This window comes from Grammomys surdaster, unplaced genomic scaffold (assembly GCF_004785775.1).
Source record: "Grammomys surdaster isolate TR1022 unplaced genomic scaffold, NIH_TR_1.0 169, whole genome shotgun sequence".
Lineage (NCBI taxonomy): Eukaryota > Metazoa > Chordata > Mammalia > Rodentia > Muridae > Grammomys > Grammomys surdaster.
In genome coordinates this window covers 6,208,036-6,223,035 of record NW_021604617.1, presented here as the reverse complement: position 1 = coordinate 6,223,035, position 15,000 = coordinate 6,208,036, and the positions used below count along the sequence as shown (strand labels likewise).

The 15,000-nt window shown below is 47.4% G+C and overlaps 1 protein-coding gene across 2 annotated transcripts in view; it reads right to left on the bottom strand.

Annotated features, from left to right (window-relative positions):
* Window positions 1-15,000, bottom strand: part of Daam2 (dishevelled associated activator of morphogenesis 2) — a 119,128-nt gene that overhangs the window by 91,103 nt on the left and 13,025 nt on the right. The window lies entirely within an intron of this gene.

The following is a 15,000-nucleotide window of genomic DNA, read 5'->3' as shown; positions in this document are numbered from 1 at the left end:
ATACATACATACATAGATGATAGATAGATAGATAGATACATAGATACATAGATACATATATAGATACATAGATAGATGATAGATAGATAGATAGATACATAGATACATAGATACATAGATACATATATAGATACATAGATAGATGATAGATAGATAGATAGATAGATAGATAGATACATACATACATAGATGATAGATAGATAGATAGATACATACATACATAGATGATAGATAGATAGATAGATACATAGATACATAGATAGATAGATAGATAGATAGATAGATAGATAGATAGCTCAATCAATCTTGTGGTGTGCATATAATTTCATTACTCATTAAAGACAAGCGTACATCTCCACACTAACAAGACGGAATGTGTCTCTGCTTAGGCCGCATGGTCAAGAGAGGAGGAATAAAAGTGTATAGAGACCAAAAATCCAGACTCCTAATCCCAGGGAGGTAAGCTTACGAGCTAATTTTCTAGTGGTGTTTTATTTTTATTTTTTATATTCCAACCACAGTTTCCTCTTCCTCCTTTCCTCCCAGTGCACCCAAACCTCCCCTCTGCCTCCTCATTCCACTCAAACTCAGCTGATCTTCAGAAAATGACAGGCCCAAGGACATCAGCCAAACATGGCGTATCAAGTTACAGTAAGATTAGGCACCTACCCTTGTATTAAAGCAGGATGAGGCAACTCAGTAGAAGAAAAGGGGTCTCAAAAGTAGGCCAAAGAGTCAGAGATAGCCCCTGTCCCCACTCTCAGGAGCCACAAGAAGACTAAGCTACACAACTGTAACATATACGCGGAAGACCTAGGTCAGTCCCATGCAGGCTCCCTGATTGTTGGCTCAGTCTCTGTGAGCCCCTGTGAGCCCAGGTTAGTTGATTCCGTAGGTTCTCTTGTGGTGACCCTGAGCCCTCTGCCACCTACTATTCTTTCTCTTCATCTTCTGCAGGATTCACTAACTGAGCTCCACCCAATGTTTGGCTGTGGGTCTCTACATCTGTTTCCATCAATTGCTGGATGAAGCCTCTCTGATGACAATTAGGCTATTAATTAATTATTAATTATTAATTATTATTAACAATTATTATTAATTATTATTAATTAATCTATGAGTATAGCAGAATATCATTAGGCATCATTTCATTGACTTTTTTCTGCCAGTCATGTTTGGTTCTATCCTAAGTCTTTGGGCATCCAGTGTCTGTGACCTGGCCCTCATGACGTAGGTCTCAAGCTGGACCAGTCATTGGTTGACCAGCCATTGGTTGGCCTCTCCCATAGTTTCTGCATCACCTCTTTACCCCAGCAGGACAAATTGTAGGTCAAAGCTTGTATGGTGGGGTTGGTGTCCCAATCTCTCTGCTGGAAGTCTTGCAGAAGATGGCTGATTCAGGCTCTGTATCTCCCATTGCTAGGAGTCTTAGCTAGGGTCATCCTTGTATATTCCTGGAAGTTTCCATGGCACTAGGTTTCCAACTTGTCCCTGAGATGGCCCCAAATTCCAGTAGTCTCTCCCTCTGCCCCCCACCTGATCCATTTCCTTATCTGTTCTTCTGTTGAAGGACAGTTAGGTTGTTTTCATCAGCTTCTAGGCATTTTCACAACGGTACAGGAGTTGACTGAGAGGACACAATTACAAGAGTCAATCCTCTGCTCCCATCACATGGGAGGGCACATCCATCAGGGCAATCCCTGAAGACTCATCAGGCTTACGGTAAGCACCTTTCCCCGCTGAACCATCTCACAGGCCTGAATTTTGCTTGTTATAATCAAGAGGGAATGGTCCTTTTAAGGAAACCCCCATGCTCTCCTAGAGCTTTTTGTCCTTGCTTTTCTCTACCCCACATCCCCCCTGCTTCCTCTTGGTACTCCCCTTTCTCTGACTCCTGTTTGTAACTAGAGGGCTGCACTGAACCTGCTCCCTGGAGCCTCTGGTCTCAGTCTATCTCACACTATCATACTGAGCTGCTGGGGTGTGAGAAAAGAAGTTCACCTCCACAGAGGGGCAGCCTGCCGCTCACTACCAACTTTTATTCTTGGGATTTCACCGCCACCCGAAGTCACTCAGAGGCTTCTTCATGCAATGGTTCATTCATATCATGAGAAACTATACCATGAGAAAGTGACCGACATGTAAACACAACTGTGTGCACACACAGAGCACACACACACATATTCCCAGGCATGCAACAGTTCTACGAGATGCTGCTCCGTTTCAGAAGAAGATGCCACTGGGTTGGTTAGTGCCCTCAGATGACCTGAGGCTAGTTCTCATCTGTGGTTAGAGACGGGTTGGGCAGCTGAAGAGGGGGCTTCAGGAGGAGCCAATCCACTTCCTTCTGGCTCTGAAGTCCACATTTATTTTCCTGGCCTAGATCATGGCTGCTTCCCAGAGTTGAGCCTCTCGCTGTCGTGGTGATACACACGCTCCCCAAGAATGCCTGGCCGCTCAGTGAGGAATTCTTGTGTAGTTGAGATTCTTGGAAGCGGGACAGGGATTAATGAATGACTGGCTCTGCTCTTGTTCTGGAAACCCTTGAGGCTCCCAACAGTGCACGGGGGAAGGGGGAGGCAGGAAAAGGAGACAGAGCTGAGGGTGGCAGGATGAAGTGTAGCTAAGACAGTTCAAGTGACCAGCTACTCCACTCCTGACCCTACACACAGAAGTTGCATGACTGAACAGTTATCAGGCCTTCTAGTTCTATGTCACAGCAGAAGCCAGGAGGATGAAGGTCACATTCATCACAAATGGAGATGGTTAGGACCTATGGGGTCATGGGGTCAGGCTCAACTTGCTTAGAGTTCCCTCTGGGCTGTTAGTTAGTTATATGGCTCCAGGTCAGTCACTTAGACTCTCAGTACCTCAGTTCCCTCTTCTGTAAAATGGGCTCACAACCACTGTAGATCTGCAACAAGCAGGTGGTGTTCCAAAATGAGTAAGTGCCCAGCTCAGCATCTGCACAGAGTGGGTTCTGAAGAACGATGGGAACTGTTGGGGGAAGTTCTGGAGCAGAAGTCTTTAGGGCCCTTGACCTAGGTCTGCTGGATATCAGCACAGCACAAGCAAGGAGGTATAGCTCTGAGGTAGGAAGCCAAGTTGATGCCTCTTTCTTCTGAAGCTGTCTAGGTCCTTGTCCTGTGCTCAGCCACTCTACACATGGCCTACCCTTTGCCCCATCACGTTCATGGATGCACAGCGTGGAAGTGCAGGTTGAAGGCTCTCAGTGAAATTGTAAAGGGTCCCACAGGTCCCTGGAACCTTCACTTTGAAGATGCCCAGAAGTGCCTGGCTTCCTAGTAAACAGACAGAGCATGTAACAGGAATTGGAGAGCTCCGGGAGTTCTGAAACCTCTCTGGAGAAAGTGAAACCTAAGGGACTCCCCCCTGACCCCCACGATAGAAGCCCAAGTGACCTAGGAAAACAGACCATAGCCTCTGGGTGGAGGCGGTCTTCAGTCTGACGGACAAGGCAAACTATGAACGGAACTGAGCTGCTAAGAGCTCAGCAGAAGGAAAACAAACAGGCCTGGGCTGTGGTTCAGTGCCAGCCTAGCATGCTCAGGGCCCTGGCTTCAGTGCCCAGCACTACAGACACTAGGCATGGTGGCACAGCGTGCAATCACAGCACTTAGGGGGTGAGGTCAAAGGGTCATCTTAGGCCACATAGTGAGTTTGAGCTTGAGGACAGGTCATTTCCTTTCTAAAAGGCTCACACATGCTGGGGGAACAGGAGGTGATCCAAGGACCCACATTCCGTGAAGTTCATCCAGGGAGACTCTGCAGGGAAGACGGTGCTGTGTAGAGCTGCCCTCCAACCCTCCAGTGTCAACCGCAAGTTCTCTCCAACAGACCCCTTTCCCCACACACACACACTTTGCCCATGCCCTGACTGAGGAGATCAGGCACTTTTCCACTAGATGGGAATTTATATAACCTCTGCATGGTAGCCATGCTGGGGGCTCTGGTTACAGCAGAGGCTTTAAGGGAGATGGATGGTTGGATGGGGCAGGCTGAGAGGAAAAACAAACTCCACATGAGGTTCTCATTTTCTGTAGGCACGTGAGAATGGCCCTGTGGATCCAGCTATAAATACCCCCAGCTGCCACTGCCACAGGATGAAAACACACACACACACACACATATGCGCACATGCGCAGACAGGCAAAGACACACACTGGCACACATACAGACACACGTACACAGACACACAGACACACATACACAGAGACACACACAGAGACACGATACAGACACACTGACACACACAGACACACACACAAATGCACACAGACACAGATACACACACAAAGACACACAGACACACAGACACAGACATATACACACAGACACACATACTCACAGATAGACACACACAGAGACATACATATAGACACACACAGACACACACACAGAGATACACAGACACATGCACATACACACACAGACACACACAGACACACACACACCATGCTCATGCATGCCTCTTCCTGAGTCTCTGGACTAGAGAGGAAGATCAAGGTTTAACATTTTAAAGAATTGTGCTGTATGTTGAGGGCCTCAGCTTGAGGCCTGGTGGGACACTCCTGCGAGGCTGGAGAGAGAGCTCAGTGGGTAAAGTGTTTGCTGTGTAAGAGGAAAGACCTGAGTTCGGAGCCCTTGAATCCACATAAAGCCAAACATGGTGGCACACATCTGAAATCCCAGAACACCGATGGAGAGATGGGAGGCGTGAATAGAAGATGCCCGGGGAGCTTACGGGCTAGCTAGCTTAGTGTGTGCTAGCTAGCTTAGTGTGTGCAGTAGCAAACAAGAAAGAGACCCTGAGTCAAAGTGAAGACCAGCACCCAGGCTGTCCTCTGACCTCCCCCTGCAGGCTGTGATAAGCACACATATGCAAAGACTCCCACAGGGTCTACCGGAGTAAAACATGGCTCTGCCCCAAATCCTGGAAACACATCAGTGGGCATGAGCAGAGTGGAGAGAAAGGACTTAAGGGATGCCCGACGGTAGCCTGCGGGCTACATGTGGATACTATAAATGTGGGACAAGAAAAAGTTACAGACTTCAAACATTCAGAGATATTATTGAAATTCTAGAAGCTCGATTCATCGTGAGCACACCTGGGAAGAGAAATAGAATAGTCTGCCTGAGTCACTCAGCAACACCTCAGGTCGGGTCCCTGGAGGGAGAGCCCAAAGAAAGGGCTTGCACGTGAGTGATTTATTGAGGAGATGCCCTTAGAAAACTCTAGAAGAACTGCAAAAGGGGACTAAGGAATGACTGGGAAGGCAGCTTCATCGATTGATGAGGGCTGACTACAGCCAGGTTCATGAGCAGCTACAGACAACACAATGGTCTCCAGAAGCAACCTGCAGAGTGAAAGCTCTACTCCTCTAGCCCTTCCTTTGTGGTAACCTGGCTGAGGGTGCAAGCCAGGGGCAGTGCAGGAGAGTGATGGTGTCCTACAGGCCCTTCCTTCTGTCTGCCAAGAACATTCACGCCGGTGAATGCCATCAGCCATGACATATCCCCAACCCCCGAGTATTTAGATCCAACATCTACAGCATCTTATACACAGGATCCAGGGGCCCAAATGGTTTGTGAATCCTATGGATGGCAACGCTTTGGGCCCCACAGGGCTTGCTTTTGATTAGCCTGGAATGCTTCCAGACCCAAGCTTCAGAGAGGGAAGCAAAGCTCTGATTACACGGTGCTAATTGTCACCTATGCCTCTTCTCTCCTGGATGAGTGAGTGCACTTGTATGGTCCTGAGGACATGACATATCAGTCTGAAAATGCCAATCTTCCACCCATCCCTGACTCGACCAGAATCTGGGTCCTATTTCCCAGTTTTAACTTGTTTCTGGAGAGGACTTTCATAGTGGAGAGCGGGAGAAGCTAGCGGGAACACTGTTCTGATACATTGTATTCTTTCTTCCTGCCTGGAATGCAAATGAGAAGACAGAGATGATGCAGCAATTTTGCAACCCTGAAGCAATAAACAAAGACAAAAGAATCATTCTAGTGGTGGCTGGAGAGAGGGGGGAGGGGGAGGGGGAGGGGGAGGGAGAGGGGGAGGAAGCCGGAGATGTAAATTAACAGTTAAGAACACTTGATAGGAGATGATGGCTCACACCTTTGATCCTAGAGTTCAGCGGGCAGAAGCAAGCAGATCTCTGTGAGCTTAAGGCCAGCCAGAGCTACACAGTGAGACTTTTACCCCCTTTTGAAAACCAATTGCTGTAGTTGCAGATGACCTGAGTTTGGTTCCTACCACCCATATTGAACGGCTCTCAATCACCCAGGATCTGACATTTTCTTCTGGTCCCTATGTGCATCTGCAGTCACAGACACATCTGTACTCGTGCACACACACACACACACACACACACACAAAAAAAAAACCTTAAATAAATCTCTTTTAAAAGAGGGGCCTAGGTCACTGATGACACAGGAATACTGGATAAGCCAAAGAAATCTAAAACCTAGTTGATACAGTAAGCCCGATCAGGTTTGTAATCTCTGTGGCTAAACACAAACTCCGATATAAATCTCAAGAATTTGCTCTGCGGCTTGCATCTTGGGGAAAAGTCACTGTGGGTAAATACATGGGGAGTGATAGTTTAGATACCCTGAAAACAGTGCATTCCTCCTGCTTTCTCGGAACACTGGGGCTCTGCAGGAGTAAGAGGAGGGTGTAGGAGATGATCCTGCTTAAGCTTTCTAATCGTTCTGCAAACCCACAGGGAGGAGCAACAGAATAAACGACCCCCTCAGATTGCTCTTTCGACCATTCATGAGCCTCCCCTGAGTGGGGCAGACTCCCACTCATGCTTTGCTGTTGGTCCTTGGCACGCCACTGTGTGTTGCAGAAGGCAATGAACTCGAGGGAGATGGGGCGGTACTTTATGGGATTCTGCAGCAGGGACTCTTTTTCCAACCAAGTGACTGGCTCTGACCTCCAGACGAAACGGTGCTAAGGACCAAAAGTGTCCTCGATATTTGTGACAGTGTGCTAGACACTATGCTCTGTGGGGGTAAGCAACCCCATGAAGCCTCCATCACCCGGTGAGGAAGGTACCCGTATTCTGCCATGTTCACATGGGACAACCATTGAGCTAGGTTAAGTGAATTAGCCAAAGTCACACAGCTATCAGGTCTCATGACAGACAAGGGCTCTCTTTCTTCAAATCTACCTCTCGCTCCTTTGGTGGCTTCATCCTGTAACAAGGGCCTGCATTCTATTTGCATAATCTCAACTGTCCCTTGCTTTTGCTTATCAAGTGTCATTCTCTTTGGCCCGCACAGTAAAACTTGCTTAATGGATTGGAAAGTCTCAAGGGCGGGCTTGATATCCCAGGTGACTTCTGTCTCCCTTCTCTGTCACTTGCTACGGATTGTAGAGAGCATGTCATGCTCTGCAGGAACACTCAGCCCAGGCCACTTCTCTGAGATGTATCTCAGTCTTTGTGTTGTTTTGATTTGCTTGAGAAAGCATCTCATGTAGGCCAACTGTAGTTACCCTCCAACTGGCAATTGTAGCCTAGGCTACCCTTGAACTTGGGATAACTTCTTTTCCACCCTATCCCCAACTGCTAAGATTACAAGTATGTGCCACAAAGCCTGGGTCATCACAGTCTTCATGGGAGGCAAGCGAAACTGGGATGAGGGGGATAGGAGACATGGAGGGGGTGGGGGTGAGAATGAGGAAGAGGAAGAAAGTCCAGGATGCTGAGCCTCGGCACAAGAATTCCAAGCTACACGTTTGCTTTTTAGAGCAATGAAGTTCAACATAAGAAGTGTCTCTCAGGGCAGGCTCAGAGCAGGACTCAAACCCATACTGCCCCAGGAGCCTACCAGGTTTGGCTTCAAAACAGCATAGGCCAAGGCACATGACCATAAACACATGGTGGACTCTTTCCCTCCTGCCTCGTGCACCTGACTTCCTCATCTGAGGTTTTTGAAACCAGCCAGTCAAAGCCCTTAGTGGAAGATGTCCCAAAGCTATTCAGAGTGACCCAGAAGGGAAGTTTTTAGTCTGGGGGGAAGGCTCCGTGAGGAAATATTTGACTTGCAGACAGCTGAATCCAAGTTCCACGCCCCCCCCTCCAGACTGTTATTTAAAAACTGGACTCAGTGGTATAGCAAGTAATACCAGTGCTGTCAACGGGAAGATAGGCAGGTTCCTGGGGTTCATGGCCAGCCAACCTAGCCTCATCAGTGAGCTGCAGGCAAGTGAGAGAGCCTGCCTCATGAATTAAGGTGGAAGGCCCTAGAAGAATAAGACCTCGGACTGTCCTCTCATCTCCAAAGCACACCCCCCCCATTCTCATGAACACACATGTATACACACACACACACACACACACACCAAACACAAAACTTCATACTGTGGCTGGTCTTTTGAGCTGCAGTGCATTTAGAAATAAACATTTGTGTATGCCTCTCCAACTACCCTCTACCTCTCTCTAGGACATTCTAGATGGCAAACCTCTATGGAAAGCACTTTCCAAGTGTCTGGCCCTGCACAGAGAACTTGACCCACAGGAAGCATGCAAGCTGTCTGCAAAGCCAAGGGAGAAAGACCCCGGGGGAGTTATTTCCCATTTGTATTCCACCAATATATGAGCTTAGCCCATGTCCTCTGGTCCTTAGAGCCACTGAAAGGCCACCACCCATGGCTCCAGCTGGTACACAGCTCTGAAAATGCTTTCTCAACGATCAAATCTCGTATAGCAGTAGGACTGTAACAGCTTCCCATGGCTCCTCCTTCCTTTCCTCCCCGTCTCCTCCCTGTCTCTTTGCGGACAGTCTGTTGATTATATTCTTATCAGTGATGTCCTTCAGGGAGTGTCCACTGTGTTCTGCCTGATACAGTCTGCAGAGACAATATCCATTCTTAGAACAACCTTACTCCCAAGATCAGCTCAAACAAGTTCCAATTTCACGCACCTTTCATCTTTTTTAATTAAGGTGAAGTATGTGTTGTAGAAATAAGCGGGATGCAGACAGGAAAGCCATCAGAGCAGGAACCAGCCCACTGACCGGGGCTCACTGCTGCAGAGCTGAGAGCTGAGGGCCATAGGTGGGCCAAGGCAGAGGCTGCACAGGAGAGTACGGGGGCACTCCAGGCTCCCACAGGAAATGGAACCTGAAGGGCTCAGTCAATATCCTGAGGAAGGAGCGATGTCAGCAGAAGTAAGGTGCATACAGGGCTTTGGACCTTCTGTGTTGCTGCCAGAGGAGAAGCCAGCCTGGCTCTGAGATCAAGGAAAAGAAAGCAAACAGTTCCCAGGGGAAGGCACTTTGCCACTTCAGGCACAGAGCCCTGGCTATACACAAAGGAAAGTCCCAAGACAGGGAGTGAGTTTCCTGGGACCAGGCAAAGAGAAAAGGAGAGGGCTTAACCACACTAAAGGAACATAGAGCTGTGTCTGCTGATGTCCAGTGTGAGCAAAGCGACTATAGGGGCTGGGGAGGTAGGTAAATCTGTAAGAGCCTGCCATGCAGGGCTGGGGAGGTAGGTGAGTCTCTAAGAGCCTGCCATGCAGGGCTGGGGAGGTAGCTCAGTCTCAAAGACCCTGCCATGAAAGCAGGAGGACCTGAGTTAGAATTTCCAACACCCTTGTAAAAGTGAGGTGTGGTTATGTGTCTCTAGGACCCCAGAGCTGGGGATGGAGTCAGGTGAGCCGTAGATTGAATTGGTTTGCCACTCATGCCAAGCTAAGATTCTGTGGGTTCACTGAGAGATCCTGTCTCAGAAAAAAAGGTGGAGGGTGATGGATCAAAGAAATCATTTGAAATCAGCCTACACAGACACACACACACACACACACACACATACACACACACACACACACATCCCAAATAAACATTTGTGGTCTACCATTCTGTATAGGAAATACAATGTTACTGGTGTAAGCAGCCTCTCTCTGGATCTCCTCACCTTCTTTTCCAGAGGGAGTCCCTGTCACTTCTCAGACATTTGTGATTATTCACCATTATTGTTTAAATGTGTCCCGCCATGGTCTCATGAGTCCCAGCACTTGGTTCACAGCTGGCAGCACTGTTTGGGGGAGGTGATCTACAGGGCTGAAATGGGTCAGTGAGGTGGCAGAGAGGGCTTGGGGGCTGCATCTGTTTCTGTTGTGATGTGAGCCAAGCTCTTCGCTTCCTGATCTTCTAGGATGTGAAAAACCACGGCCTCATTTCCCAGCCACTCTGATTGGGGCTACCTCAGTGGTCATACTATCCTCACCAGGACACACTGTGTCTCCAGAAACCATAAACCGGGATAACCCTCGTCTCCCTGGCTGAGTCTGATATTGATTTGATCACAGCACCATGAAAGCAAATAATACACTTTCCATTACAATTTTACACTTCAATTACCCATATAAACATCCCAGAATGGGTGAAGATTATTTTACCTAATGTTAAAGGGACTGCCAGGGGCATGCTTCCACATCATGTTTGTTTGTCTGTCTGTTTGTTGCATTGATTAGAGCTCAGTACCACGCCTAAGGTCCTCATTTGAAAAACCTGTAGTCTATCATATTCCATTATGGATTAGTATGTATCAAATCATTTAGCCAGTCTCCCAGTGGATGACAGACACTTGGGCTGCTTTTGTGTTCCTAAAACCATGCTGTAGAGAGTATCCCTGAACACATCTCCTTTCCCACATAACATTAAAATTTCTCTAAACTTAAATTGCTGGGCCAGAGGCTAAGTACATCGTCAATTTCACTAGAGTACCGAATCGCCTTTCAAAATAAGATGGTCATATCAGTTTAATAGCATCCTCCGTGGGAAGAGCTTATCGTTCGTTCTCTATCCAATATACAGATATAGAAATTTTCGAGCAATCAATATATGGAACAAGTCTCCTTGTGCCTTGTGATTTTTAATGTATTTATTTTACTTTAGGTACATGAGTGTTTTCCTTGTATGTGTATAAGTGCATCGTGTACGTGCCCAGTGCCTGCTAAGAATGAGGGAGGGCATCATACTGCCAGGAACTGGAGTTACAGGTGGTTATGAGCCACCCTGTGAGTGCTCGGAACTGAACCGTGATGGTCTGCAAGAGCAAGCGTTCTTAACCAACGGGGCAACTCTCCAGACCTATGCTTTGTGATTTGAATCCATGCACTTCCCTGATTCCAAGTCAACTTGAGCATCTTCTCATGCAATTACCTGTTCATAGCATCAAGTTAATGATAATCAAGTTAATGCATCAAGTTAATGCTTCCGTGATTTGGAAAGCCAAAAGAATTTTTTATATAAAAGTTTGAACTTGCTTCTTCATTGGAAAATTTGGAGAACCTTGTGGATAGAAGAAGAAACAGTGTGTCTTTACACATTTCGAAACGGGGGGCTTGTTACTGTCACACCAGCCACGAATCCCTGGGAACAGAAGTCTTAGCAGTCCCCAGACATTGCGTGGAATGTCTTTTTTTGTAGACCTCATTAGCCTTGTCTGACCTCAGGATGCTCTCCTGGAGCCATCACTGGTGAGACACCCTCTATGGAATCACAAACAATGGATCCACAGGAACTACCTGCCCACCTCCCAGCTGTTGGAAGCACCAGTGTCTACCACTGCACGGGGTAAATTTGCCCCTCTCATAGCAGCTACCTGGAAGTGACGTACCGTCATCTACAAATGCTCAAAAAGAGAATCAAGATGCCTTCAACTTGAGGTGTGCCCCCTCCGTGACTCCTGGATTCTTTTCCTGTGGTACTCTGGAATATTTTGAAGACTCATCGGTGTATAAGACTCTGGTACCAGGATGGTGGTGAATGCACATGTAGTCTGGATGTGCACCAGAACAGACCCTCATGTCACTCCCCCTCACAGCTGCAGGAAACACTCATTCTGTGTGGCCTGGGAGGCGGCACTTCTTCCTCACTACAAATCATTCTCTACGTTTAATGGTTAAGCAATGAAGGGATAAAAAGCATCAGTAGCTCAGCATGTAGACAGCACCAAAAACATACCTTGTTCCCATTAAGTCCTGTCTGATTTCCCCTAGAACCTAGAGTCCTGGATAAAAGAAAATAACATGGATAACAACAACAACAACAACAATAATGTAGGAGGTGCAGTCTTCACCATGGGGCCATTCTGAATACATTACTTCTTCTTCTTCTTCTTCTTCTTCTCCTTCTCCTTCTCCTTCTCCTTCTCCTTCTCCTTCTCCTTCTTTTTCCTCTTCCTCTTCCTCTTCTTCCTCTTCTTTTCCTCTTCCTCTTCTTCCTCTTCTTCTTCCACTTCTTTCTCTTTTCCTCTTCCTCTTCTTCCTCTTCCTCCTCCTCTTCCTCCTCCTGCCCCTCCTCCTGCCTCTCCTCTCTTCCTCCTCCTCTTCTTCTTCTTCTTCTTTTCCCCTTCCTCCTCCTTCTCCTCTTCCTCCTTTTTCTCCTCCTTTTCCTCCTCCTCTTCCTCCTCCTCCTCCTCTTCCTCCTTCTCCTCCTTCTCTTCCTCCTCCTCCTCTTCCTCCTCCTCCTCCTCCTCCTTCTTCTTCCTTCGACACTAGCAGGATGACTTGACTCAGCAGGTAAAAGTGCTTGCCTGGTGACCTGAGTTCAATCTCTGTATCCCATAGGATAAAAGGAGAAAAAGGAGGAAACCAACTCCAATAAGCTGTGCTCTGGTCTCATGCACATGCACTCCTCGATGAATAAAATTTACGAACTTACATCTTCTGGCTTGTATTGTATGGCATATGTGTTCAAGTGTGCACACACATCAATGATAGCATGTGCATGCCACAGTACACATGTGGAGGTCAAAGGACAATCTTGGGTGATGGTCCTTACCCTCTGCCTTGTTCAGAACAGTGTGTCTTTGTTGTTTACTGCCCTGCATGCCAGAATATCTGGCCTATACATTTCTGGGGTCACTTCTGTTCTCGTTTACCAAGTTGTTGGCAGAGAGCTGGGTTTACAGATTTCTGATATAACATGTGGCTTTTTTGGGGGGTTCTGGGTTCTGAACTAAGGACCTCATGATAGCACATGTACCAAGCTGTTTCTTCAGCTAATCCTGAGTCCTTCAACATATTGATTCAATCTTCCTTTGAAGGTATGTATCAGGACTACCACCATTTGCAGGCAAGGGATCAGACTCTGGTCCTGAGGCTGCCCTTCTAGTGAGTGGCTGACTTGAATTCCATTCTTCAGACTCATAGAAACTGCTGTAGAGGCCCTCAACTATACAGAAGCTCCCGCTGGACACAACCAAGCCCTCCCATGCCTATCACTGTTTCAGAATCTTGTGGAATGCAGCTGTGGAGTTAATAAGAAATTAATTCCCCTTTTCATCCTTATCTCTGACCCATGTCAAACCCTCGAGGCCTTGAAAAATTTGCTGATTCCTTTTTTATTTATCAGGAACAGCTTCCAGTCCCCAGGCTTAGCACATGTACAGTTCCAGTCCGTCAGCACACAGTGACTGGCATCCAGCTCCTCCTCAAGTGACCAGTCACAACCCCCATCTGAGAATCAGCCAAACTTCACCATGCTCACTGCTCCCCGGCCTGACATATTTTAGTTCTGTCCCCTGGGAAAACCATTGCTTCCATTCCACACATGACTAAGACTGAGGCCGATGAATACTCAGTGGCTTGTAGAACACTGGTGAGTTCTCAGAAGGCAGGAGTCCACTTACCTCCTTGTCCTGAAGGCCAACATCTACATTCCACTACACAATGTACTAACCCTTTATCATTTGTCCTTTACACACACACACACACACACACACACACACACACACACACACGTCCGCATACATAGACACAAGCAGTTGAGTTTTCCAGACTGGTGGAATATTAGTCAGCTCAGAAAAAGGAAGGGATTGTAGCTAAGCCCTCACACATAGATGGATGAAGGAGAGAGTAAACATGCATTGATCAAAGTATATGCAGTCAGTCCCCAAGTGTCCCCAGGAGCTGGCTGGGTCCCTGCCCACAGGCTAGCGGTTACCAAGGCCACAGTGGCTGACACCAATCGTAGTCTTCCAGAAGCTTCACTGGAAAATGTCTCACCAGCACAGTGGCCTCTAGACAGTCAGGAAAAGGTATGAAAAGAGGAAGAAAGCTAGACTCAGTCGTGCTAGGAACAGAAAGCATTGCCCATCACTCCAGACAGATGGTATGGGCTAAAAATAAACTATGAGAACAGGATGTGGTTCAGTTGGTTGAGTGTTTGCTTAGGATGTATGAAGCCCTGGGTTTGATCCCCACCATTGCAGAAACTGGGTGTGGTGTTCCACATCTATAATCTCAACACTTGGGAGGTGGAGAAAGGAAGACCAGGGGGACCAGGATCACTGTGTAGACAGGGAAGCCCTCCACACTGCTAGGGCATGAACATGCATTCCAGTGCACTGGGCACTGTTTCAGTTTGTGTCTGTTTCCCCACCATCCTGTCTAGCTAGCACCCCTCTTACTCTTGGAATCCTGGTGTAGGCAGCAAATTATATGCTTGCCTTCGCCTTCCAGGAAATTCATGGCTTTCTCCAACAGCACTTTAGCTTCCAAAGGCCGTGGACTTGCCTTATTTTGGCTCCTCTTTCCTCAGTATCTCCTCTCACAGTCTACATAGATCCAAGGAGACAGCCCCCTAACTATCAAACTCCTAAGATAAAAGAAGCCCCCCCAAGGGGTCTTAAAGTCTCTGGCATTTCAGATTCCTATCCTGACTTCCTACATGATTTAGGCAAAGCCAGTGAAGGGCAAGATCATTCAGTAGGTCAAAGTAAGTGCCTCATAAGCCTGGCAAGTGGAGTCTGATTCTCTGAAGCACACAGTGGAAGGAGGGAACTGATTTTTAAATGTTGTTCTCTGATCTCCACATGTGTATTGTGGCACACACAGACATACAGACACACATAAATACACACACCCACACATGCGCGCACACAGACAGATATAGGGAGAGAGAGAGAGAGAGAGAGAGAGAGAGAGAGAGAGAGAGAGGAGGTGGAGGAGG